Source organism: Equus przewalskii, chromosome 28 (genome assembly GCF_037783145.1).
Source record: "Equus przewalskii isolate Varuska chromosome 28, EquPr2, whole genome shotgun sequence".
Taxonomy (NCBI): Eukaryota; Metazoa; Chordata; class Mammalia; order Perissodactyla; family Equidae; genus Equus; species Equus przewalskii.
The window spans coordinates 14268465-14293216 of NC_091858.1; the positions used below are offsets into that span (position 1 = coordinate 14268465).

General features: G+C 44.1%; 1 long non-coding RNA gene across 1 annotated transcript in view; it reads right to left on the reverse strand.

Moving 5' to 3' along the window:
- Positions 1 to 318: 318 nt before the first annotated feature.
- LOC139080005 (uncharacterized) overlaps positions 319 to 24752 on the reverse strand; it is a 47716-nt gene continuing 23282 nt past the window's right edge. The window contains exons 2-3 of the long non-coding RNA XR_011534108.1: positions 14549 to 14670; positions 319 to 4510 (exon numbers count right to left, since the gene is read on the reverse strand). This is a non-coding gene — a long non-coding RNA (uncharacterized lncRNA). The remainder of the gene's footprint in view (positions 4511 to 14548; positions 14671 to 24752) is intronic.

Here is a 24752-nt window from a genome sequence, read left to right on the forward strand (position 1 = left end):
GGTATATCCTCAAAAGAATTGAGGGGTCACCCTGGTGGCACAGTGGTTAAGTTCTCATGTTCCACTTTGGTGGCCCAGGGTTCGCCGGTTCAGATCTTGGGTGTGGACCTATGCACCACTCATCAAGCCATGCTGTGGCAGATGTCCCACATATAAAATAGAAAAGATGTTCACAGATGTTAGGTCAGGGCCAATCTTCCTCAGCAAAAAGAGAAGGATTGGCAGCAGATGTTAGCTAAGGGCTAATCTTCCTCAAAAAAAAAAAAAAAGTCAAATTTCCTTAAAAAAAAAAAAAAGAATTGAAAGCAGGAACTCAGGTACTTTTACATGAATGTTCATAGGAATAATATTCACAATTGTCAAAAAGTGGAAACAACCACCAGGTGAATAATAAGCAAAACATGGTATACACATACAATGGAATATTATTCAGCTTTAAAAGGATGGAAATTCTGACACACGCTGCAACATGCATCATGTTTCAAGGCTGCATCAACCTTGAAGACATTATGCTAAGCGAAATAAGCTAAACATAAAAGGTTTCATATCATATGATTCCACTTACATGAAATATCCAGAAGAGGTAAATTCATACAGACAGAAAATAGAAAAGAGGTTACCAGAGGCTTAGGGGAGGGAAGAAAGGGAGGGGAGTTATTATTTAGTGGGTATAGAATCTCAATTTGAGATGATGGAAAAGTTCTAGAAATGAATAGTGGTGATGGGTGTACAACATTGTGAGTGTATTTCATGCCCCTGAACTGTATACTTAAAAATGGTTACCATGGTAAATTTTACGGTATATCTAATTTAGTGCAATAAAATGTGGTAAAAACAAATGAAACAAAGCGGTGTGTGAAGGACCAGCAGTAGAAGGAGGATATCAGGTGAATTACGCCTCAAATCCTGCTAACGACGACAGCTAGCATGTCAGGGTGACTGCAGCTTTTTCATATCACTATCTCAATCCTTGCAACATCTCTGGGGGATTGTTATCCCATTTCATCAACAAATAAACTGAGGCTCAGAGATGTTGACTCACCCAACATCATACCATTAGGCAGCAGCAGAGCTGTGACTTGAACATCTTTCTTCACCTTAGAAATGCCGCGTGCGGCTGGCAGAAATGCAGCCCAGTGTAGGACCAGCGAGTAAGGCTGATGAGGCAGTAAGATGCGCCAACCCAGACACCACAGCCCAGCCTGCAACCCCCAACTGGCCTCACTCTCACCTTCCCCTGGGAGTGGGTGGAGGTCACAAAGCTCCCAGCTGGGTTGATGGCGTTGACACACATTCACTTTGAAGATATATCTTGGCTATAAAATAAACAGAACTTCCAACCTACCCCCCTTTCCTTAAAGCTTATGTATTCAGGGATCTTTGCAAGGCGTTGACATAAAATTCTAATCTTCTGCCTATCAGAATCCAGCACTTCTCCCACAGTCCCATAGGCTGTCTTTCAAGAAAGCTTTTCCATAGTTTGACATTTGAATCCAGCATCCTTGGCATGAAATGATTATTTGCAAGGATCACGAGTTGTTTCCCCTACCTGGTAAAACTCATGCATATCATTTTCACTTTATACGTGAGGTTAATCTCTTCAAGGCCCCATTTAGCACAGAGATAGCTATACATCTCCTGGTTTTATGGTTGCAGAAGTCACTACATCAAACCATCTGCTGGCTTTTTCTGAGCAAAGCGATCCATCTGGGTAATTAATCTTGACCACTCTCCTGCCCAAACGGGGCACATTCAGCTCTGCCTGTTGCTGTCCATGGCAGCTTGAAAGATGGCAACCAAGGCCCCTCAATTCTGATTTTTGTCCCCAAGTCATTCACCCATGGAGTTCCTCTTGTTCTTGGTGTTCCTGCAAGTGTGCTGTTAATTGAACTCCCCAAATTGTTATTTTCAGACAGTGGCTGCTTCAGGATGCCAAGGGCAGGCCATGCACACTCCACCTACTGTCGATCTGTCCTTTATTCCAGGACTCATTTTCTGGAACGGGCTTGGGTCACCAGGCTTGGCAGCAGGCTCGTCCAAACACCCGCCAGCTGCAGCTGGGGAGAGGCAGTGGTGTCTAGTGGTTAGGAACATGGGCTCTGACCAGACTGCTAGGATTTCAATTCTGGCTCCACCATGAACAAGTTCTGCGACATCGGGAAAGCCTCTTAACCTCTCAGTATCTCAGTTTCCTCATCTATAAAATGGGAATAGTAATAGTATACCCATGCTTTAAGTAGTTGGGATTAAATAGATTCTAATACATACAGCACTTACAATAGTGTCAGAAGCAGAGTAAGACCTCAAAAGAGGCTAATCCCTACCGCTCTTAGCATTATTAATATGTACGTGGTTTTACAGAGCAATTCACCAAAATGCTAACCTTCAAAATTTCCCGGCAGCACCTTGTCAATATCTATAATTTAAGTACTCAAAGGCCATCATGTTGAGTGACAATCTTTGCCCTTCCTCCAATCCTCTGTAAATCTTCAGAGGCTGCTGCAAATTGGAAGTCAAAGATTATGAATCTGCAATTGCCAGAGTTGATGAGTCACTTACTCCTACACCAGTTGTTTGAAGAGTACTTTATCATTTACCCAAGACTTTGTCTTCCATTGGTTACCTGACTTTGCCCTCACAGCTCTAGCCTCCTGCCATATTGATTGAGAGCTTTGATGTCACATGAAATCTGGTGCTCCTTAACTTTTGCACTTGCCTTTCTCTTGGTGCGACATGGCTCCTCAGGGACATTTCGACTCTTCCCCATTCTCCACAACTCCTCGCGTGGCTCATCCTTCTAGAACTTTAGGCATTGGCTTAGGTTCTGCCTCCCCTAGGAACCTCCCCAACTAGTCCCAGCCCAGTATGCACGAAGGGCCCCTTTTCTACATATCTCAGCACCTTGTATTCATCACACACTGCTATCATAGTGTGTCGCTTTTCACTGCTAGGTTCCTTGAGGGCAGAGACTGTGTTGTTTCTTGTGGTCTCTCTTGCCCTTAGCACAGCATTTGGCATTTCAAGGGTGTTCAGAGAATAAATGAACTACCCACTGATGGATACAGAACTTGACAGGGAGCGTCCTTAGAGAAGGGGAACAGTCAACGTGGCTGAGAAATTTGGAGAAGGCTTCACAGCAGAGTGACATGTGGAATTGATTCTTTAAAGATGCGAATGAGAGGCCGGCCCTGTGGCCAAGTGGTTAAGTTCACACACTCCACTTCAGCAGCCCAGGGTTTCGCTGGTTTGGATCCTGGGCACGGACCTAGCACCACTCATCAGGCCATGGTGAGGTGGCGTCCCACACAGCACAACCAGAAGGACCTACAACTACAATATACAACTATGTACTGGGGGGCACTGGGAAGAAGAAGGAAAAAAAAAGAAGAAGAAGATTGGCAACAGATATTAGCTCAGGTGCCAATCTTTAAAAAAAAAAAAAGGAATGTTTTTGACAAGCAGAAGAGGTAAAGCAAGTGTCTTTAGACCAAGGAACTAACAGCAGTGAGACTTATAGGTCTGGAGATCCACTGAGGCTGAAACCTGGGTGGGGCAGGAGGAGGAGGAGGGAGCTGGAGGGAGAGGGGCACCGGACTGGAAGGCAATGCTCATTTGGGGAGTTAGATTGTGAAAGATGCTCTGACCAGGAAGAGACTGAGCTTTATTCTGCAGAGAACTGGGATCTATTAAAGTATTTTAAGCAGGATGGTGTTTTAGAAGGAGTCTGCCTGAAATAGCAAGTTGCAGGAAGCACATGACAGGCTTGCATCTATGGCGCACATGGATAGATAGGTACTTCTGCTGATATATATATATAATTTCTCTGGGAAGGTATACTCTGGAAATTAGTATCAGTGGTGCGTCCTTCAGAAGGGAACTTTTGTCAAGAGTCAGGGGTGGAAGGAAGACAATTTTCTCTGTGTTCCTTTCCCACCGTTTCCATCTTTTCCATGCATTTGCATTATATTTTCTAAGAGTATGCATTTTAAATAGCTGGTAAAACTGTTAAGAATGAGGAATGAAAGAAAGGAAGTCAGAAGGCAAGGAAGAAATGAGTCATGTACTGCAATATGAAAGAGCAGATCACCCTCCAGCGTCTGGCCAGGAAGACCAGCCAGGAGACAGTGGGGACAGGGAGGGGAGAGACGGTTAGTGCCCATGGGGGCTCGCCTGCCCAGAAAGCCAAGCCCATGGCACAGCTTCAGGTTTGCGATCTCCTTTTTCCCTCCCAGAGGCAAGTGCCCAATTATAAGTCCTCTTCTTTCATACTTTGGTCCCAACCTCTACAGTTCAACAAGGCCAATTCATCTTCAATTGTAATCACAGAGATAGTTCTTGCTCTTCCGTTGATCTCCACTCAGTTTCCCATCCATCACTTCCTCAGGTGTAGACCTCTCTAGGCAGAGACCCTGCTCCTGGTCACCAGCTCACACAGCTGGCACTTTGCGCTGAGGCCATCGTGGGAACTACAGTGGGCAGAACGCAGCTCTGTTTTCAGGATGTTCGGTATCTGAACAGAAGGAAAGAGCGCTGGGTCATGTTAGAAGTCCAAACTCAGGAATAGCACATCAGCAGAGAGACCTACCTTGGTTCTCACAATGACGGCTTTGGGATTGTGAAGAACTAACAGTTTTAGACTTCCTGTCAGAGAAATTTCTAGAGAAACCACACTATTTTTCATGCAGAAACTTATAATTTAAGGTGCTGAAGGCAACACAAATATAGGTGCACTTCAGTTTAAGAAAACCCAATAAAAAACAAACCTGGACTTTGCAACTAGATGTTAAGAATATACCAAATAAAAAGGTAACTTTTCCAGTCCGGGTCTCAGGAACACCTCCTTGGCACTGTCTAGTGGATCTTGAGCAAATGACTTCACCCATCTGGGCTTTGGGCTCCCCTTCAGATCCGCAAGATATGTCAGCTCTCTCCTTAACTCCAGCAGCACAGGTATTTGCATTCTGAAATTTCTTGATTTCTTCATCGATGCCCTGGTACCTGTTATCCTAGAGTATGTTCAGCATCATTTCTCAGGATGCTGACGGCTCATCTAAGAGGGGCTGGAGTGGTGGAAGTAAGTGGGGCACTTGGTGTTCAATCACCCAGAGGCTTAGCCCTTCAAAAACCGGGGAGGTGGAGGAAGATTTATTTTGTTCTAAGCACCTGTCTGGTGCTGCCCAGCATCACAGGACTACAGCTGGGAGGTGCCCGCGATGGGGGCCCTTTAAGTGGCAGCAAGAACCTCCCTTGCAAATGAATTTGTTGGTATGAAAATAGCGCTCCTGATACTGCGAGCAGATCAGCACTTGTGTCTGTCAGTTTTTCAAAAGCCTCTGTTGACGGGAGCTCAGCTCTCGCTTGCTAACAAGGCTCTGAAAGTGGTTTGAAATAACTTGAACAAACTTTTCAAGATGTTCGGCCTTTTAGGAATATCCAGCAAATAGTAAATACCATTAAAATTCATTGTGCCTAACATAATCTCACAATTTAAATGGCATAGTCAGCTCTGCATAATGAAAGTTAAAATTATGTGATGCACAAGGAATAAATTTAACCCAATTATTTGACTCAAAATTAAATTAAAGACTGTTACTTTTTAACATATTTTACATTGTTATATGACTTCTCTTAGAGTCATTTATATCTAGGCCATATTTCTTTAAAGCAGATAACATAAATTTGCTCTCTCGCGCGTCCATTTCATCCCCAAGGCACACAATATTTCTTCCATCTAACTTCGTTTTCTGGTGATAATAGTTGATGCATCTTGTTATTTGTAATGTTCCCTCTCTCTCAGATGCACAAGGAGAACAACCGATTTCCACTCTGTTTCCCTCTCTTTAATTTGGAGTGACTCTACGGGCCACAATAGCAAATGCTAAAGATAGTGTTCCTCCCTCCCCTGGTCCAGCAGAACCTCTAGAGTAGAGTGGCCAGATAAAGCAGAGGACTGGGTGTCCTGTATTTTCATTTGCTAAGTCTGGCAACCCTACACCAGTGCCCTTATAACATTCTCAGCTCCTCCCAACACAGACCGCCACCTCCCAGTTCCCCACCCACCTTGACCTTCTACCTACTCCAGCCTTTGCGACTCTACAGGAGCTCCCGCCCCCAAGCTCTTGCTCACCTGCTTGCTTTCGTGACCCCCCACCCACCCTCCCACATCTTGCAGTGCTGAACTTGTGGACAGGGAGCTCCCCACTGCGGGGACCTGTCTCCAGCCTTGGATGGCTAAGCTTCCCTCTCAGTCCCTGGGTTCCGTCTTTTGCCAAATATTTCATACGCCTCTCATGGCCAAGTGCTCAGCTCTTTGCTGAGGATGGCAAGAGGAATTCACCCTGGTCCTGTACCATCTTCTATTCATGATGATTGACAACCAAAGCATATGGACAAAACTAGGAGAGAAGACTAAAAGGTCATCAATCTGGGGGCGGGTTCCTAATGTATAGGAACTTCTTAATGTGAAAATCATGCATCCAACACCACAACCAAATCATCCTGTATGTCCACAGACCATCTAGACAGAGGATATGGACTCTGCTTTCTTATTACTGAGTCACTGGTTCATTAAATGAGCTGGACTCAAAAGAGAGTGCAAGCAGAAAGCAATTATACTATTTTTTCTGTGCTAAATCGAATGCTTCGTCTTTGCTTCTGGATGAAATCTCAGGTAGGGCCTATGGAATTAACAAATAGCCTCATTTTTCAGATAATAAAAATGTCCAGTTCAATCCAGAGTTCAAATTTGTCATGCAATTTAAACTCCTTTCTACTCGCCAGATTGGGCCTGATACAAGATTAGGAGCTGGCGGTGGGGTAGGGCGTCATGGTTGACTTCATCTCTATTTTCACTCCTCCTCCCCATTCAGCCTCCCTGGAACTGGAGAAATGGAGAAAGGGAAGGAGTCAGAAAGGACTCACTTGGTTGTAATCCTTGCAATCTGGGTCAGGCTGATTCTTTCTCCTGTGTAGCGCTTGCGTGGGTTCTTTGGGAGTCTTCCCTTGACACCTCGCTTAACATCATGGAGATCTCCAACCTGCAGTCCTTTTAAAGAAGTCAAAGTTGTATCCAGCTGGCCACTCACTTCCCTACCCCATAGACCTGGTACACCCTTATGTTTGGGTATCCTCGCTTCTCAAGCTCTGTCTCTTTATCCTGCTCCCTGGGAGAGGCAGCTCCAGTCACAATCTTTTCTTTGAGCTTTACAGATGGAAGGCAGATGCCAGTCTGCACCCACGCAATTCTGGGCTACACAGGTGAAGTTCTCTGAGTGGTTTCTGAAGTGTCTCTTGCTTTGCTTAAGGTGAGGGCGAAATATCCACTCCCGTCCTCCCAAGCCAGGGTGGGTTGGGGTGGGGGCAGGAGTGGTGGGAATGCCAGACACCACCAACTCTCTTCAAACTAATCCTTGCCACCAGCTGGTTCAACCTCCTAATAAATTCCTAGCCTCCTCTTTTAAACTATTGAGGTGGATGACAGAACAAGTTTGGGACCATCCCTTTGCCAGCCCTACACAGATGATCCAGCTCTCTCTTTAGGGCAGTTCTCAGCTTTGGGGCCTCACTCAGATTTCAATTTCAATACTGGAGGAGGATTATGTTAATATCCCATTGCAGTTACTACTTAGGAAACTGTCATAAAGGTAGAGAGCACTGAAAAATCAGTTTTAGTTGGAGAGCTCCTCGAAATATAATTGTGCTAAATTTTGACTTGTTTTTACTCCTGAATTTACTTCTCAGGAGAGTGAGGAAGCAACACAAGGACTACTGTTCTGAACTTAATATGAGTGTTCTGAAGGGAACACTGGACATAATGAGATGTGCTCCTTATATTTTTAGAAAGGGGATTTCAGAGGGGGAAGTATGCATTTCAAACGTAGCCATGCAGAGACACTAAAAGGGAAGATGGGGTATGAGGCTCTCTGAAAATCAGAATAATAACAAATTTGCTGATGCAAAAGACAAGAGCAGGTCTCTAGGGAAAGCTACGTGGTTGCAGAGTGGACTCTGTTGAGCTGGGCTCTAGAAGGACATGAACATAAGCTAGAAGGAGACCACATCCAGAGGGATGTGCAAACGAGTAGCCTGAACCCGGAAGAGAAGTTAAAGGCCAGGAGGAGCTGAAGCTCGAGAAACAGTAAGGGCAGCACAACGTCTTGCGATTCAAACTCCATCAGGTGCTAGACTCTGTTCTACACACTCATGTTTGAACTTGTTTGATTATCACAACAACCAGTACTATTTTCATCCCTATGTTACAGGTGGGGAAACGGAAGTGCATAAAATTAAAGCAGCTTGCTCAAAGTCAGACAGCTGGTAAGGGACAAAGTCAGAATTCAAACCCAGGCACCCAGGCTTCCTCACCACCACCCAGGACAAGTGAGGAAGGACTCTAGAGAACCACTGGTGGAGATTAGAGTTATTTTTAGGAAGTGGTGGCTGACACTTCACTCACTGGCCAAGCCCTAGCTGATCTCCCCAAACTCTCGAGGCTTCCCCATGCTGTGGCTGGACGGGCACAGGAAGGCTCCTGAGAGAACTTGAAATTCAGCCCTTGGGTTTACTGGTCATGAGACTGGGGCCTGACTCCACTGAAGCAGCCTGAAGGTAGGGGACCGGCTGATGCTCCCGCTCACGGTTGGGAGAGGAGAGAGGGCAGTGGTAGGAATGCCCTCAATTCCCCAGTTTGGCAAGGGCCACAGCCAAGAGGGCTGCCTGCTTGGGTGAAGGGATCCCAGCAGCAAACTGCAGAGAGGAAGAGTCGAGGGGCATCGTACGAGGCCATTAAAAGTGCATGGCCCTGCTGGGGAGTGGCATCCTGGTGCAGAATCCACAAGCATCTGAGAGAGTATGTGCAGGGAGGTGAAAGAGGGAGCAATAGCGGTGGAGAGGTGTACATAACAAACCGACAAAAGGATCCCATAGGAACTTTCCAATATGTGTACATCAGCAATGAAAGGGAGCATTACACAGCTCAGAGAAAAGTACAGAACCACAGGCCCCTTTCCCTGCCCCTGGCCTGGCCCCGGCCCTGAGGGAACAGGAAGTAGCGGAGAGACTAGGGGAGGGGTAGGAAGAAGGAGCAGGTCTGACCTGAGCTGAGCTGCTGGATGGGAGAGAGGAGAAGCTTCTGTTGGATGAAGGGGTGAAGTTCTGATTAGGATTATACTGGACTTTCTAATACTTGGAAGTGACTGGAGCACTGCAACAGCTGCTCAAGATGACACTGAGGTGTGGGGAAGGGCAGCTGACCGAATGGGCTTGAGGGTGGCTGTGGTGGGAGAAACACAGAGCTATTTCCTGATTTCACTCTACCACGTCCAGGCTGTTCAACAAGCAGTTACACACGGAAGTGGCAGGCGGGCATCAATAATAAGACACCCTTTATTTTAACATTTTAATGTTTCCGAAATCCAATGTCTTGTAAATCCAAGTGCACTTTTATTATTTTTTTTCCCTGAAAACGTTTTTTGAATTTATACTGTCTTAAAATATATTGCATTTTAGGACTGAGAATATTTTGTAATGATGGAGCCATTTAGAGGTTTTACAGGTTTTTAAGCACCCTCATTTGCGTGATTGCAAGTTGAATGTCACTCTCTGACCTTACCACTCTAGGAAGTTGTGCTGTCCAGCCTGGGTGGGGGAGTCAGGAAAGGGAAGGACAGGAGTGAACAGGGGTTGGCCTGAGACCATGGGCAGAGAGCACAGGGAACTCCCAACCATGGTCCTGGCAAAAGACGTCCGGGAAACCACAGGACAACCCAAGGTTTCCAGTCCAAGGGGTGAGGTGGGAGCAAGAATCTGATCTGAAGTAGAGTAGGCTACAGAGGATTATGTGAGTAAGTGAGTCTGGAGAGATTTTTAAAGGAAGGAATCTTAAAAATTAAAAAGAAAGAGTATCCATTTACCCATCAGTGGACACTTAGGTTGTTTCCACATCTTGGCTATTGTGAATAATGCTGCAATGAACATGGGGATCAGATAGCTCTTTGGGATACTGATTTCATTTCCTTTGGATATATACCCAGAACTGAGGTTGCTGGATCCTATGGTAGTTCTATTTTTAATCGTACGAGGAACTTCACAGTGTTTTCCATAGTGGCTTTTTCAATTTACTTTCCCTACCAAGAGTGCAGAAGGGTTCCTTTTTCTCCACATTGCTGCCAACATTTATCTACGTGAGGTGATTGATGTCAACTAAACTTATTGTGGTAGTCTTTTTGCAATATATACATATATCAAATCATCATGTTGTACACCTTAAAATAATACAATGTTATATGTCAATTATATCTTAATAAAACTGGAAATAAAATAAGCTACGGGGAAAAAAAAAGAGTAATAAGTGCATTTGGTGGATCCATGGACAGAAAGAGAACTTAAGGAGTCCAAGATGGTATAGACAGTCACAACTACATAGATTTATGTCTTTTGTTGTTAGTGCCTTTGAGTCGATTCCAACTCCTAGCAACCCTGTGTACAGCAGAGGGGAGCTCTGCCCGTGGATCTTTCCTCTGAAGGTGGGTCTTTCCACCTTCCGGCGCTTCATCAGATGGTGCTCCACTGCTATTCCCAGGGTTTTCGTGGCCAAATTTTTCAGAAGGGGGTGGCCAGATCCTTCTTCCTAGTCTGTCTTAGTCTGGAAGCTCTGCTGAGACCTGTCCACTGTGGGTGGTCCTGCTGGTATTTGAAATCCCAGGGGCACAGCTTTCAGCATCACAGCAACACACAGCCACCACAGTACAACAATTGACATGGGTGGTGTGGTTCCCTGATGGGGAAATGAACCCAGACCACAGAGGTGAGAGCATGGAATCTCAACCACTAGACCACCAGGGCTGGCTAAATTCAGTCTAAGAAAGAATCAAATTGAACCTGCAAAATAAGGTTAAGCAACTTGTCCAAAGTCTCACAACTAATAAACCACACAACTACCACCTCCGATTTTTCTTCAGTTTTATCCCTTAATGTGAAGAGTCTTCAAATGGAAGGAGTAAAACAAAGATGCTGAGAAGGAAAATAAAGCTCAGGATGGTAAAGAAATAGGAAGAAAACATCTAGTTCTAGATCATAAATACTGGGTCCCCACACTGCCACTCTTCCCTTTGGACCAATGATGCATTGATGACGGCATGACTTCCTGCAGAGCCTGGCCAAGGTGTAAGAATCCTGCTGGCATGGTGCCCCGGGTGGCCACCGCCATCTGCTCCACGAAGCTGCCTCTTCCACGTTAATCTGTCTTCCCCCATCCAGATGTGTTCTCACCAGTCCAGAAAGAACTTAGGGTGGATCCCAGAAAACCCTTGTCATAATCTTAGAGACATTGTGGGGAACAAGATCTCCCAAATTTCAAAAAGGTGAATTTCAAAAGTGGAAATGGGATGATTGTTATTTCCTGGCAAAATTCTAAAATTGAATATTAAACAGAAGAATTGAAGCTTCTCAGAAAATAAGGATCTGAGAGTCCACAAAAGCAAGTCATGCAATACTAACTTCATTATTTTTTCATGGTGTTAGTATCCTAGCAGGTAAGGGGAATTCATAGATAAAGTATTTGATAAAGGCCCTTAAAAACAGGTAGGAATATATGAATTGAATGAAATGTGGTTTGGTGAATTCATACATAATTAAAAACCTATACCCAAAGAGAAAAAGCAGCTCTGTGAGTGGATATCATTGTCACTGTCAAAAGACAAGGAGCATTTATTTATTGCTTTCATTGCAGTCAAAACTCATTAATGATTTGAAGCCACAGAAAACATCCACTGGTGGAATTATCTAACATCTCTGATAGGACCATGATTATTTGGGCAAAAAAACATATGTAGAATCATTATTTGTGGGTAAGGATAATTTCAACCCGTTGTTTATGGAGAGCGATGGTTTGGAGAGAGTTCTAATTTATACCCTAAAGCCTTTTTGGGTGATGGGAGCAGGGATTCCCATGCTGAGGGTAGCACCTTTGACTACCCCAGGCACTTCCGTGCCACATTATGGATGTTGCTTCATAGTCATAACATTCTGATGAAATTCAATGCATCATATAATCAATCTTGGTGTCACTTTTGGTTGTTTCTTCTAGCTAAACACTCTGAGTTCTTTCAAGGCATAATATGTCATGGCATTTAGACATTTGCCACCCCACCCCCATCCTCTGAACACGGTCTAGTTTGTCAGTGCCTCTCTTAAGATGACACCTAATTAAGTGACACCTAATTATCAACTCCAATACTTCAGATAGGGTTTAATCACCCAAGAGCACAGTGTCATAATGTCCAGTCTTGATCTAGAAACTATCTTACCATTAAAACAGTTCATTATTGCATCAACTCTTTAGTATGTGCGTCACACATTTGGTTCTTCTGAGCTGTAAAAAGCTCCCATGTCTTATTCATTCAAACTGCTGTTGAAACAAATATCTTTCATCTTGTTCCTGTTGATTTTTTGGAAACTGAGTAAATGCCTATACATTTTATTCCTGTTATAGTTTATCATATTAACTTTAGCTTAATACATCAGAAAAAGGTTTTTTTTAAAAATTTAAATGTATCATCGGTATATTAGTTTAGCATGAATCATCTGCACTCATTCAACAAAAACTTGAAGGCCTACGATACACTGGGCATGGCATAAGCAACAAATATTTAAGTCATGAGTTCCAAATATTTATAATCTACCATAGAATGAGTATCTTTTAGAAGAAATAATCAAGGAATTTTAGATAGCTGGAACACATTCCTTCCTTCAAGCAGCTTTCTCTCTGAGCATCATTTTGTCAGGGAGGAGTCATCCTGAAACAGGCCATGGTGCCTCCCCTTGTGCTCTGCCCACTGGCTCCCAATCCTGCTTGTTGCAGGTAAAGATTAGATTCACATTTCCTTTTTTAAAGATTTTAGTTTTTCCTTTTTCTCCCCAAAGCCCCTGGGTACATAGTTGTATATTCTTAGTTGTGGGTCCTCCTAGTTGTGGCATGTGGGATGCCGTCTCAGCATGGCTTGATGAGCAGTGCCATGTCCGTGCCCAGGATTCGAACCGGTGAAACCCTGGGCCGCAACAGTGGAGCACGCGAACTTAACCACTCGGCCACTGGGCCAGCCCCTAGATTCTCATTTTCTTAATAGTCTAAACAAGCTCTTCAGTTCTCTCAGCCCCCAGAAACTACACCTTCAAATGAGTCCAGGCATATCAAATTTCCTGGATGTTCACGTCAACTCTCATCCCTTTGATGCTGGTGGCTTGAACTTCTTGCCCTTCCATTAATGCATCACTTGAATTAACACATAGGAACAGTTAGGCATTACATGGGGGTCATGGAGGCAAGAGTAAATATCTCACAGTGAGGAGAGCTGGTTTTTCCTAAAAGTAGTTATGTGATTGAGAGCAAGTCATGCTACTTCTCTGAGCCTTGGCTTCTTTCTCTGTCAATGGAGGGGATGAACTTGTGGGTTAAGTGTCATGTCCACCAGATTAACAGAATAACCATGATTCTTTCATGTGCATGAGGCATACTAAATTGCTCTGCTTTGGGATGCTTGGGAGGGGAGATTGAGACCCTCCTTAGGACAGTGATGATATTTTGGATTTGCAGATAAGAACAAGGAAGAGAAAGCTTGGCAGAAGTGCTCTACTGGCTAAAATTAAGCTCCCGGTTTTATACCAACTTTGACCTCTGCAAGGATGGTCTGTGCATTCAGCTTTGAATAATTCATTTTGAAAACTGTGGCCCCTTTCAGGGAAGTTTTCTTTTGAAGGAAACAAGAAAAGTGGGAAGGAGAAATACTTTAATTGTGTGTGCGTGTATGTGTGTGCACGTGCACACGTGTGTGTAATACACATAGAGAAAAATGATTACTCTTGAATAAATAGCTATAAAGAGAATACCCTTGTAACCACCGGGAAATCCTTTTGAAACTGCTCAAAATGCTCAGACTGGAAGCTCAATACCAAAGAGAACTCACTGAGCCCAGGATGTCAGCTCACGAGATCCGGGGGCCCAGGGTCTCCGTCTAGCTGATTTCTCTCTCCCAAGCCTGGAAAGTGTGAATGGTCACCTGTCTGCCAGGTGGTCCTGCCTTACCCTGGTTCCAAAGGAGCCAGGTGAGACCCCTCCCAAATGAGCAGGAGAACGGGGGGCTCACTGACGTTATTGTATACTTCAGTCAGGAGTCCAGCCCGCCATCTGAGAGGCTGCAAAGACCAGCCTCGTGAAGACCTGCACAACGGGGACGCATGTCTTTGGGGCTCTCCCAACTGCCTTGCAGTGTCTCCTGTAGGTGTCCCTATCAGTGACCTAATTGTCTTCCTTTCGATAAGGATAAGAATCCAGATTGCCATCACACGCACCACCCACCATCGCCAAGTAAATGACAACTGAGTGTCCACGGCTAAGGGTTTAGAGGGTAACTGCTGGAGAACATCCTGCCAGGTCCTAAGGAAAAAGGCTATGAAGTTGGAGCAACAGGAAGAAGAGTGGAGTATTTTCCTCTGTCCCCTCACCCTCTGCTCCACCCCAGGAAGGACCACAAGGTCACTGCGGGACACTGACCTTCCAGCAAGCCTGGTCTTCAGTCACCTGCACTCCCCGCTCCATCCTCCAAGCCAGGTCTTTCTCAGAGGCCCCTGAATTCTGTTCACGGGCTTGGAAACATAGCTAACAGGAAAGTTCATCTAGTGAAAACAAAACAAAACCAATTATGGGAGTTTGCTGCTGCTCATCACCCGGAGACTGCAGTAGGTTCATGGATAAAGTTTGGTGAATGCAGAGTTCACAGCAAGACACTTCTACGTAAGCACCAAACCTTACCCATTGTCCTTGTCATTATCAATGACAATTTAACGTCACATCTTTCCTGGAAGAACATTTAGCACGTATTAAAGATTCTGAATTAATTTCTAGAAATATAAAATTCCATTGAAAAAGCAAAGGGTACCTTTTCCTGTCCAGCCCCTGTGGCTGTCTTAGGCAGCATTCCTCTCCGAAAGCAAAGATGGAGTTGAGGGGGGCGAAATCACATTCCCTCTTCTTCCTTCCATTGCCCCCTTTACCTAGAGATTGTTGTCCTCAGATGCCAGCGGGCTTCTCTCCCCTCTCCACTGCCATCCGCGAGTTTCAGGTTAGAAGCCCACAGAGTAGAGACAAAGGGCATGTCCACTGGAGCCAACGGTCTGGCTTCCAGTCCCAGCTGGGTCCAACCCTCTCTGTGCCTCGGTTCTGTCATCCGTAAAACAGAAATAATAATAGAGCTCACCTCGGAAATTAAACACATAAATACTGTTGTTCCTGACATGCTCTAATCAGGCTTCTGTCCTCATCACTCCTCTGAACAGCTCTGCTTAGGACTACTGGCAATTTCCCAGTGGAAATTCATCAGGCTTCATCTTATTTGACCTGTCCACAGCACTGGACATAGCTGACTGTTCCCTCTTTCTTGATCATTTCTTTGCTTGGCTTCCAGTGTAACGGTTTATTCTGGTTCTTCTCCTATCTCACTAGCCACCTCTTTATCTCTGTTCTGGATTCCTCCTCGTTTTCTGGACAGTGGCATGCCCCAGAGCTCCATGCTGGGACTTCTCCCCTAACCATGCTCACCCTCAGTTCATCCATCTGGTCTGTGACTTGAAATGCCATCTCTGTCCACTTTTATATTCCTAGCCTAGACTCCTCCCTTGAACTGCAGACTAACACCCAGATGCCAGCTCAAGTTCTTTCCTTAGACAGGTCATGAGCATCTCAAACTTCATGGTATCTGAAACCAAACTCCCTATCTCGCCCCTTTCCCTAAATAGCTCTTCCAGCAATTTCCCCCATCTCAATACCTGTCAACTCTATCCTTGTAGCTGCTCAGGACAAAATCCTTGGAATCATCTTTCACTTCCCTCTTCCTCTCACGTACCGCATCCAATCCATCTGCAAAGCCTGTGGACTCTACCTTCAAAATATAACCAGTTATTGACCAATTCTCACCACCTCTGCTGCTATTACTGCAGAGTCTCCATCCCTCTAGCCTGGATTATTGCACTAGCCATTGAATTGGTCTGCTGATTTTCACCCTGATGTCTTACAGTCTATTTTCAGCAGAGCAGCCGGAGGATGCTTTTAAAACAAGTCATTCCTACAGCCAAAGCTCTCTAGTGTGTTCTCCGTCCAACTCAGAGTAACAGCCTATTCCTCCCAGAGCCCTGGGAGGCCCTGTGCAGTCTCTCTGCCAGCTCCTTCTGACCCTACGCACCATCCTCCCTCTTGTTCACCCCACTCCTGCCTTCCGTGGTTTTGCTCAGGTATGAGACACATGCTTATGTCTCAGGGTATCTGTATGTTGTTTCCTCTGACTGGTTTTATCATAGCTTGCTCGATCATTTCCTTCAGGTCTCTGCCCAAATGCCATCTCATCAATGAGGGTTAAATAGAGCAGTATCTACCACATGCACCATCTGTGCCCTCAATTGCTTTCTTTTTCTCAGTAGGACTTAACACCCTCTGATATACACGTGTGTTCTTGTTTGTCTATTTGCGCATTGCCTGGCAACTCAGTAGACTCTCATCTCTATAGCGGTGGAGGCTCTGCCTGGCTCACTGCTACAGAGCCTAGATCAGTGCCCAGTGCACAGGAGTCTCTTGGTAAACACTTGCTGAATGAATGAATAGCATTTAAAACAATATTTGGTATATAAGAGGTCAAATGTTGGATGAACGAATGACTAAATAGTATTTTGAAGTGATTGGCACATAGGGAGCACTTAATACCTTCCTGTTGAATGAATGAATTAAAGCATTTAGAACAGTAGCAACACATCACAAGCCTTTGACAGGTTTTAACATTTATGAGTCAAATGTCAAAACTCCATCATCAAGAGGTGCTCCTTTTCCCCACACTCCCAGAGGACGAAAAGAAGCTCCTCCTTGGGCTTTGAGGGTAGGGAGGAGAGGAGAATGCAGAATGAGTTGGGGTGGGAGGCCCATCCCTGGGAATCCCTATCTCAGGAGGCCCCAGGACAGGGACTGAGAATGTGAGGACCCTGTGTTGGGTTGCAGTCTCTTGCATGTCCACAGAGGCTCCCATGAGTCTCGTCTATACTGACTGTGGATCTCTGAATATTTGGAGACTAGCGGTATCATCTGCTATTCCCAGATGCTGTTTCCTTACTATCGGATCAAGGAGCCCAGGGAAGGGAGGTAGCACTAATGATGTAAAAACTTCTTTCGTGCCCTTGGTCTTAGTGAATGAAGTGCCAACCTGAAACTGTATAACTGGGATACTCGAATTCATAAAAGTTTTAGGACTGCTCCAAGGATTTATCAGACATTTGCTTTTTGGTATGAATTAGTACACTCGGCTTTTTCCCTCCAAACTCCTTATTGATGCCAGTCTGAACTCAAGAATGTGAGTTTTGCTTGGGATGGAAAGAAGATGGAGGGAGAGAAATTTTATAGGCCAGTCACCAGGGAAAAGAACAGTGGAAGCATTTTTGCAAATATATGGGCCTAAGAATGATAGAGTCAAGCAGATACGAGGGTAGAAGTTTGTGGGGTGAGGGCAGGATCAAATGTAAATTTCTTCCAAATGAAAAGCAGGCAGCATCCATATTGACTGTGTTCATTGTGTGAGGCCAGGAAAACCAACCCTCATGACCCTATTCCAGGGCGATGGTTTGATGGTAATTCAGTCGGGCAGCTGGAACCCAAGGGAAACCTCTATGCAAACGTTTCTCTAAATTTATTTTTTCTTTTTACCCTTTTGAAGGATCTCAGTTTACAAGACTATGTCAATACTCGAGCAGTCCAACCGAAGCATCTAGTGTACAGAGCTCTGTGGCCTGGGATTGGCGTTGAGTCAGTAAATGCACAGGCCTGGCAGCCATTTGTCCTTCTCCTTCCTATTTACATGGAAGTTTTATTAGTTTTGTAGGTTTGGCGTGTTAGCTCTGTGACTGCTGGCTCCTATCTACAAGGAGCACTGTTGCCTCCTCGCCCTGACTTTGCAGCCCTAGGGTTGAGTTTAGGAAGTGTCTGCTATCCTCCTCCAAGTTCAGGGGAGAGGTCTTTCCCCAGGGCTGGATGAATAAAATTATACACAGGAACTGAGTTTCAAGAAAACTCACCAAGGGAAACCTGAAAGTTGGTCAACAGGGGGCTTGCTTCTAATGCTTATTTATCAATTCTCAATTACTTGATGGGTAGTCTGTAAGACCGAAGAAACTCAAAGCAAAAATGATAAATTGCCAGGCTGCTTAGAGCCCTGTGAGGCACATTTGGAACCTCAGAAAACTTAAAGTCACCAACACAAACCATCGCTGGTCCTTCAACGTCCTCTGCAACATTCCAGCCAAGTGGTCCTCTGCCCCATCCTGGAGCCACCCCTGGCACAGTGATGAGCCCCCATGCCACTGAAGCGACCAGTTCATCCTTGGTTAACTTTATAACTTGGAAAATCTTTATAACTGATAATAACAGGCAACTCAAATCAATATTACAGGGCCAGCCCCAATGGCCTAGTAGTTTAGTTCGGTGTAACCCACTTCAGTGGCCTGGGCTTGGTTTCCAGGCATGGACCTACACCACTCATGAGTGGCCATGCTGTGGCAGAGGCTCACAAACAAAATAGAAGAACATTGACACAGATGTCAGCTCAGGGCTAATCTCCCTCAGAAAAAAAATTTAATACTACATTCAAATTTACAAAATTATATAGGATTTTTTTTATGACAGAAGGGATAATCATAATTACACACCATTTGGTTCTTCCAAACAGTTGTAGACACTGCTTATAAAATCAAAGTACCAATGTCCATGAGAGTGGCCCCCCAGCTCTGCTTTATATACCGTGAGCCTTCACAACAGGCAGTGCAAGGGGACTTTGTGAATTAAATTCACAGCTATTACTAACAGTTACTGATGATGCAGCGCTTACCATGAGATGGGCGTGCCACCAGGTGCTGGTACAGGCACAGATCATTTCATTCCCACCACAGCCCTACGAAGAGGTTAGCATTACCTCTGTTATGCAGATGAGAAAACTGAGAGGTTAGGGTGACATTGGAGTCAGCAGCAGAGCTGAGAGTTGAACTGTGCCTGGTGGGTTTGATTTCCAAGCTCACGCTCTACCCACTCCAAAAAAAAATGATAAAAATAACATTTGATTGGAGCAAGTAATATTTTCTTAACCTTATGTTTAGAGTAAATAAAACTGTCTTGAAGAACTTTATTTAAAGTGATAGGAAATGCAAGTTTTAAGAAAGTGCTTACTTTTTAAATGCAGCTTTAAGACAAGACCCCAGGGCTGGCCTCTTACTCTCCATCCAGATTTCTACCCAAGCCCCTCCAAGACAGAAATTGTAGGTCTGAGACAAGAGGAAGCCTCATTGAGAACAAAAAGGTGTGTTTAGTATCTTAAGGATACTGGGGCAGGCTGGAGAGATGTGTCTTCAGGGGAGAGAACTCTGGTCACAGGTGGAGGGAGCATGGATGGAAGAGAGATGAGAATAGAGGCAAAGGGACCAAACAGCAGTCATCACAAAGTTTACACACTTCTCTGACACGTGTCTCTGTGAACGAGAAGTTGGTACTTCAACAGTGACCACTATCCAGTTCTTAATACAAAATGTAACCCCTCAGCCTAAGAGCTTTGAAACCATGGCCTGTTTTTGAGTGTCTTTATTCTACCTGCACATTTAATTATACTTATTCTGGCCCCACGTTTGATTAATTGTCTACCAGACTATAGAATTCTACTTTGGAAATGATCTTCCTTAAGGATCTTGAAGACTTGCTCCACTGTCCTCCAGGATCCACTGCTGCTCCTGAGAAGTTTGAAGACACTCTGGTTCTTAATCCTTAACATGTGCCTAGTTTTTCTTTCCAGAAACTTGCAGGATCTTCTCTTTATTCCCCCATTCTGAAATCTGACAATGATGTGCCTTGGTATGACTCTCTTTTCATCCATTGGCTGGGCACTGGGTGGGCCCTGTCAATCTGTGCATGTATGTTCTTCAATGCTGGGAACATTTCTCAATTATTTCATTAAACATTCCCTCCTCTTCGCTTCCTTTGTCCAGATCTCTTATTATTTGTATGTTTGTCCTCCTGGACCAGCAGTTCTCAACCACTCTCCTAGACTAATCCTCAGATTTTTCTCTTTTTTCTTCCTATATTCTACATTTTTGTCTCTTTGTTTTACTTTTTAGTTTTATGTTGAATTCTTCATTTTACTGCCCTAGTTTTTAATTTTCAAAAGTCTATTTTTGTTGTTTTCTAAAGGACCACTTCTTTAAAAAAAAAAAAAAAGCAACCTCTTCTTGTTTCATGAATGAAATACCTATCCTTCTCTCTCCCAGGGTATTAATGTTAGCTGTTTTCCAAGTTTAATTTTTTTCCTGCATTGTCTCTTTTTCCCTCCAAGATTGTTATTTTTTCAGTTTCTCTTGTTCTCCATCTTTCTTCTGATACCTACTCATCCTTGATTGTCTGCTTATATTTATAAAGAAGGGAAACTTTGTGTTCATGGTGAGCTTCGCGGAAGAGCAGTGGTTCTCAAAGATCTCAGGGCCCCACCTTCAGAGGTTCTGATTCTGTAGGTCTGGAGCAGGGTGCAAGAATTTGCATCTTTAGAAAGTTCCCAGATGATGCCAATACTGCAGGTTTGGAAACCACACTTTGAGAACCACTGCTCTGACTGGCTCTTTTCTTTGGGACTCCCTGAGCTCACTATCTGTAGATATTTCCTAAATACCTTGGGTTGGTCAGATTTCTCAAAGAAGGGTCTTCCAACCTCATGCTCAGGGTCTAGGCCTGGCTGCCAGTATTTTGCTAGCCTGACAGGGCTTGGAGGGAGGGTCTCATCATTAGGTACATAAATGTCCATTTGATCCCCTGTTTTATTACGATGTTCTTTTAGTCGGGGGATGAGGAAGATTGGCCCTGAGCTAACATCTGTGCCAATCTTCATCTGTTTTATATGTGGGACCCCACCACAGAATGGCTTGATGAGCGGTGTGTAGGTCCCCGCCCAGGATCTGACCCCGCAAACCCTGGGCCACCGAAGCAGAGTATGCGAACATAACAACTATGCCATATGCCACCAGGCTGACCCTATTATGGTATTCTTGCCATCAACTATTTCTAGATTCCTCCAGTTCAGAGACCCTATGTTTCACTGTCTCCAGAGGTGAAAACCTCTTGAGTCTTGCGGGTGGGGACGAGTGTCTGTCCCTGAGCTAGGCAGTATGAAGGAAGAGATATGGGGATCCAAATTCCCAGATGATCCTTCTAGAGCCCCACTTTTACCCTCAACTACTGGAAACACCAATTCCTGAGTACTTTGGGAGTGCTGAGGTCCAACAAGTTTGCCACTCACTTCCCTCTCTGTCAGCTCAGGATTCTGCTTTCCTGGCTCTGCAAAGTCGCTTGCCCCTGTCCTTCTGTTTCCAACTTCCAGGATTTTGTTGCTCTTGTCTCCTTCATTTTCTTTGTCCTTGTGGGTTTATTCCCTTTGTAAGCTCCCATTACTGTCATTTTAGTAGGCTTTCAAGAAGAAGGGGAGATAAATGAAAATGTTCAATCTGCTATCTTTACCCAAAAGTCCCTAACAGCACTATAAAAAGATTTGGTTTACTATTAATTGCAGATAATTCTGAGCTATTTGTATTTGTAAAGACAAATGTGGCCTCATTGTGACTATTTCAGGTTTATGGGCTATTTTTTTCTTTCTTTTCTAAAGAAAGCTTCTTATTTCAAAATGATTTTTTTAAAAGCACCAATAATGACCCCCAGAAGAAAATATAGAGACTCTGACTTTTCTGGCTTCTCAGACTTGTATTACTTAGAAAATGCCCTCAAGAAACAGTAGGGCTCTAAATCAGATTCATTTCATTATTCGATGTAACATATTCAAGTCGTCAGAATTTTTACAATGCTTCTAATGAAGTGCTCAGCATAATGAATTGAACAATTATAACGAAATGGGGTTCTAATGAGCAATTATCATTCCAAGAGAGAACATTCCAGCTTTTTTTATTCTCCTTCTCTCAAACTGGAGGCTAACAAGTAGTTATGAAAAGAATTAATGGGCCGTATGTGTAAGTAGCACAGCCCTCAGTTGAAATGACTCTTATAAACCCAATTTTCCTCTAAGTTTTTAGGTGGCGATGCAGCTAAAGGAAATGGGCTCTCATGACTCTTTTGCGCAGTTGGTGGGAATGTGAGTTGATACAGCCACTATGGAAAACATATGGAGGTTCTTCAAAAAATTAAAAATAGAGCTATCATACGATCCAGCAATTCCACTTCTGGGTACATATCCGAAGGGAATGAAAACAGGATCTCAAAGAGATATCTGCACTCCCAAGTTCATTCACAATAGCCAAGATATGGAAACAACCTAAGTGTCCAGCAATGGAGGAATGGATAAAGAAGATGTGCTATACATATGTGTGTGAGAGTGTGTGTGTGTTTGTGTCTGTGTGTATATATATATATATATATGTACAGACACACACACGCAAGGAATATTATTCAGCCATGAGTAAATCCTGAAAAGAGGTAAAGTAAAGAAGTAAATCCTGCCATTTGCAATGACATGGATGGACCTTGAGGGCATTATGCTAAGTGAAGTAAGTCAGACAGAGAAAGATAAATACTGTATGGTATCACTCATATGTGAGATCTAAAAAAGTTGAACTTATAGAAACAGAGACAAGAATGCTGGTTACCAGGGGCTGGGGCGTGGTGGGGTGGGGGAAATAGGGAGATGTTGGTCAAAGAGCACAAACTTCCAGTTATAGGATGAATAAATTCTGGAGACCTAGTGTACAGCAGGGTAGTTCTAGTTAATAATTCTGTATTATATACTTGAAACTTGCTAAGAGAGTAAGTCTGAAATGATCTCACCACGAAAAAGAAATAGTAATTGTGTAACGTTATGGAGGTGTTCGCTAACACTATGGTGGCAATCATTTTGCAATACATACGTGCATCAAATCAACACATTGTACATCCTAAACTTACAGTGGTACACATCAATTATATCTCAATAAAGCTGGGGAAAAACAGAAGAAGTCTTCTCAGGTGTGGTCCCAGGACCTCTCCTGATCCATATGAGCTTTCACAGGTACAAGATGGAGCTGTGTGGACGTGGTGTCAGGCAGGAATTAATGACTAATCAGAGCTGAGAACTGAGTCTCACTCTCAGAACACTATCCTTCCCTCTGCCCTATGAATTTGTGGTGTCAGTGACAATACGAGGGGACATGGCTGAGAGGTTCTTTGCTGCCCAAAGATCTGAGGGAGAAAAAGCCTGTGAATCATCACTCTAGTTAAGATAAAAGCTGTCCTTTACTGAACACCCATCTTGTGTGGGCCCATAAGCACCATGCTAGATGACTTCCTAGGCTCTATTTTGTATTCTCACAACAACCCGCAAGGTACATATTTGACAGGTGAGAAAAGCCAAAGCTTCAAGATGGTGAGTGAAGTAGCCAAAGTCTACAGGCAAAAAGAATCAGAGCCAGGAGTGCCCGGCTCCACACTCCAGCTGACCTTCAAGGAGGAAGCCACTGTCTTGGCCGGACCCTTCCTGGCTTTCTTTCTGATCCCCTCTGTGACCTGGATCAAGCCATTTGCTCGCTGCCTGCTTTCTGGAACCTGCTTTGTCTAACTCCAGGGGCACTGATTATGTTATAGCCTAGAGTTATGTAATGTGAGGGCTCTGCTTTGACCATCTGCTTTCCTTGCTGGGAAGGTAAGAAATGATGAAAATTACCACTTTTATTGGTTATAGTGCTTATGCTGTAAGTAACAAAAAACTCCAAATTGATCAGCTTAAACAAATAGAGAAAACAAATCATCTCACATAAAAGCAGTCTCGGTGTGGAACACCTCTGGGCTTGATTAAAAGCCAGTGACTTTGCAATGCCACTAGAGCCCTAGACTCTTCGCACCTTCCTGCTGTCATTCTCAGGACACTGAGGTTGCTCCAGCTGGGTTCTCCCAGGGCTGCAAGGTGGCCACCACTGTTCCAGGCACCCTATCCCAACGCAACAGCATCCAGTGGAAGATGAGGAACCAGCACTGGCATTATTGCCCTTCAAAGACTGGCAGGCCTGAACTCATGCCTCATCAGCCAGACTGGGTCACCCTAAATCCATCACTGACATGCGGCACAAGGTTGCCATGATTAGATTAGATTAACTTAGGTTTACTCTTGAGTCAGGTTAAGAAAAAGTGGACTTCTGGACAAAATCAGGGCTGTGACAGCAAGGAGTAAGGAAAGAACTGGCCATTGGTTGGAGAATCAATAGTGACTTCTACTCAAGTGAAGTGTGCTAAACTTCTTTGAAGAAAAGGGACCTAAAATCAAGGTTTTCATGTTTCTGTATTTTCTATTATTCTCCAGATTGGAGATGTGGGAATGAAAAGGGTTGGCTTGGGACCTTAGTTGGGGAGCTCCAAGGAAACTAAAGAAACTTCATCTATGTTACGACTTAAACTAAATTTCTAAGCATTTAGACAAGTCCTGTGACAGAGAAAAACATTTAACTATCAAAACTACAAAGCAGCAATAGGATTAAGAATGCAGGAAGAAAGGGGTATTTATCTTTGAGGTTAAAATTTAAAGATGAGGGCTCTTATTAGCTGATCAGAAATGAGTTGAAAGCTGGAACCCTGTAAATGCCTGCAATCTGATTTCAGTATTCTGAGCTCCCCTGTGGAGTTGGCACATTGCTCCAGTTCTCCCAGTAGCATTTGGACAGAGTTC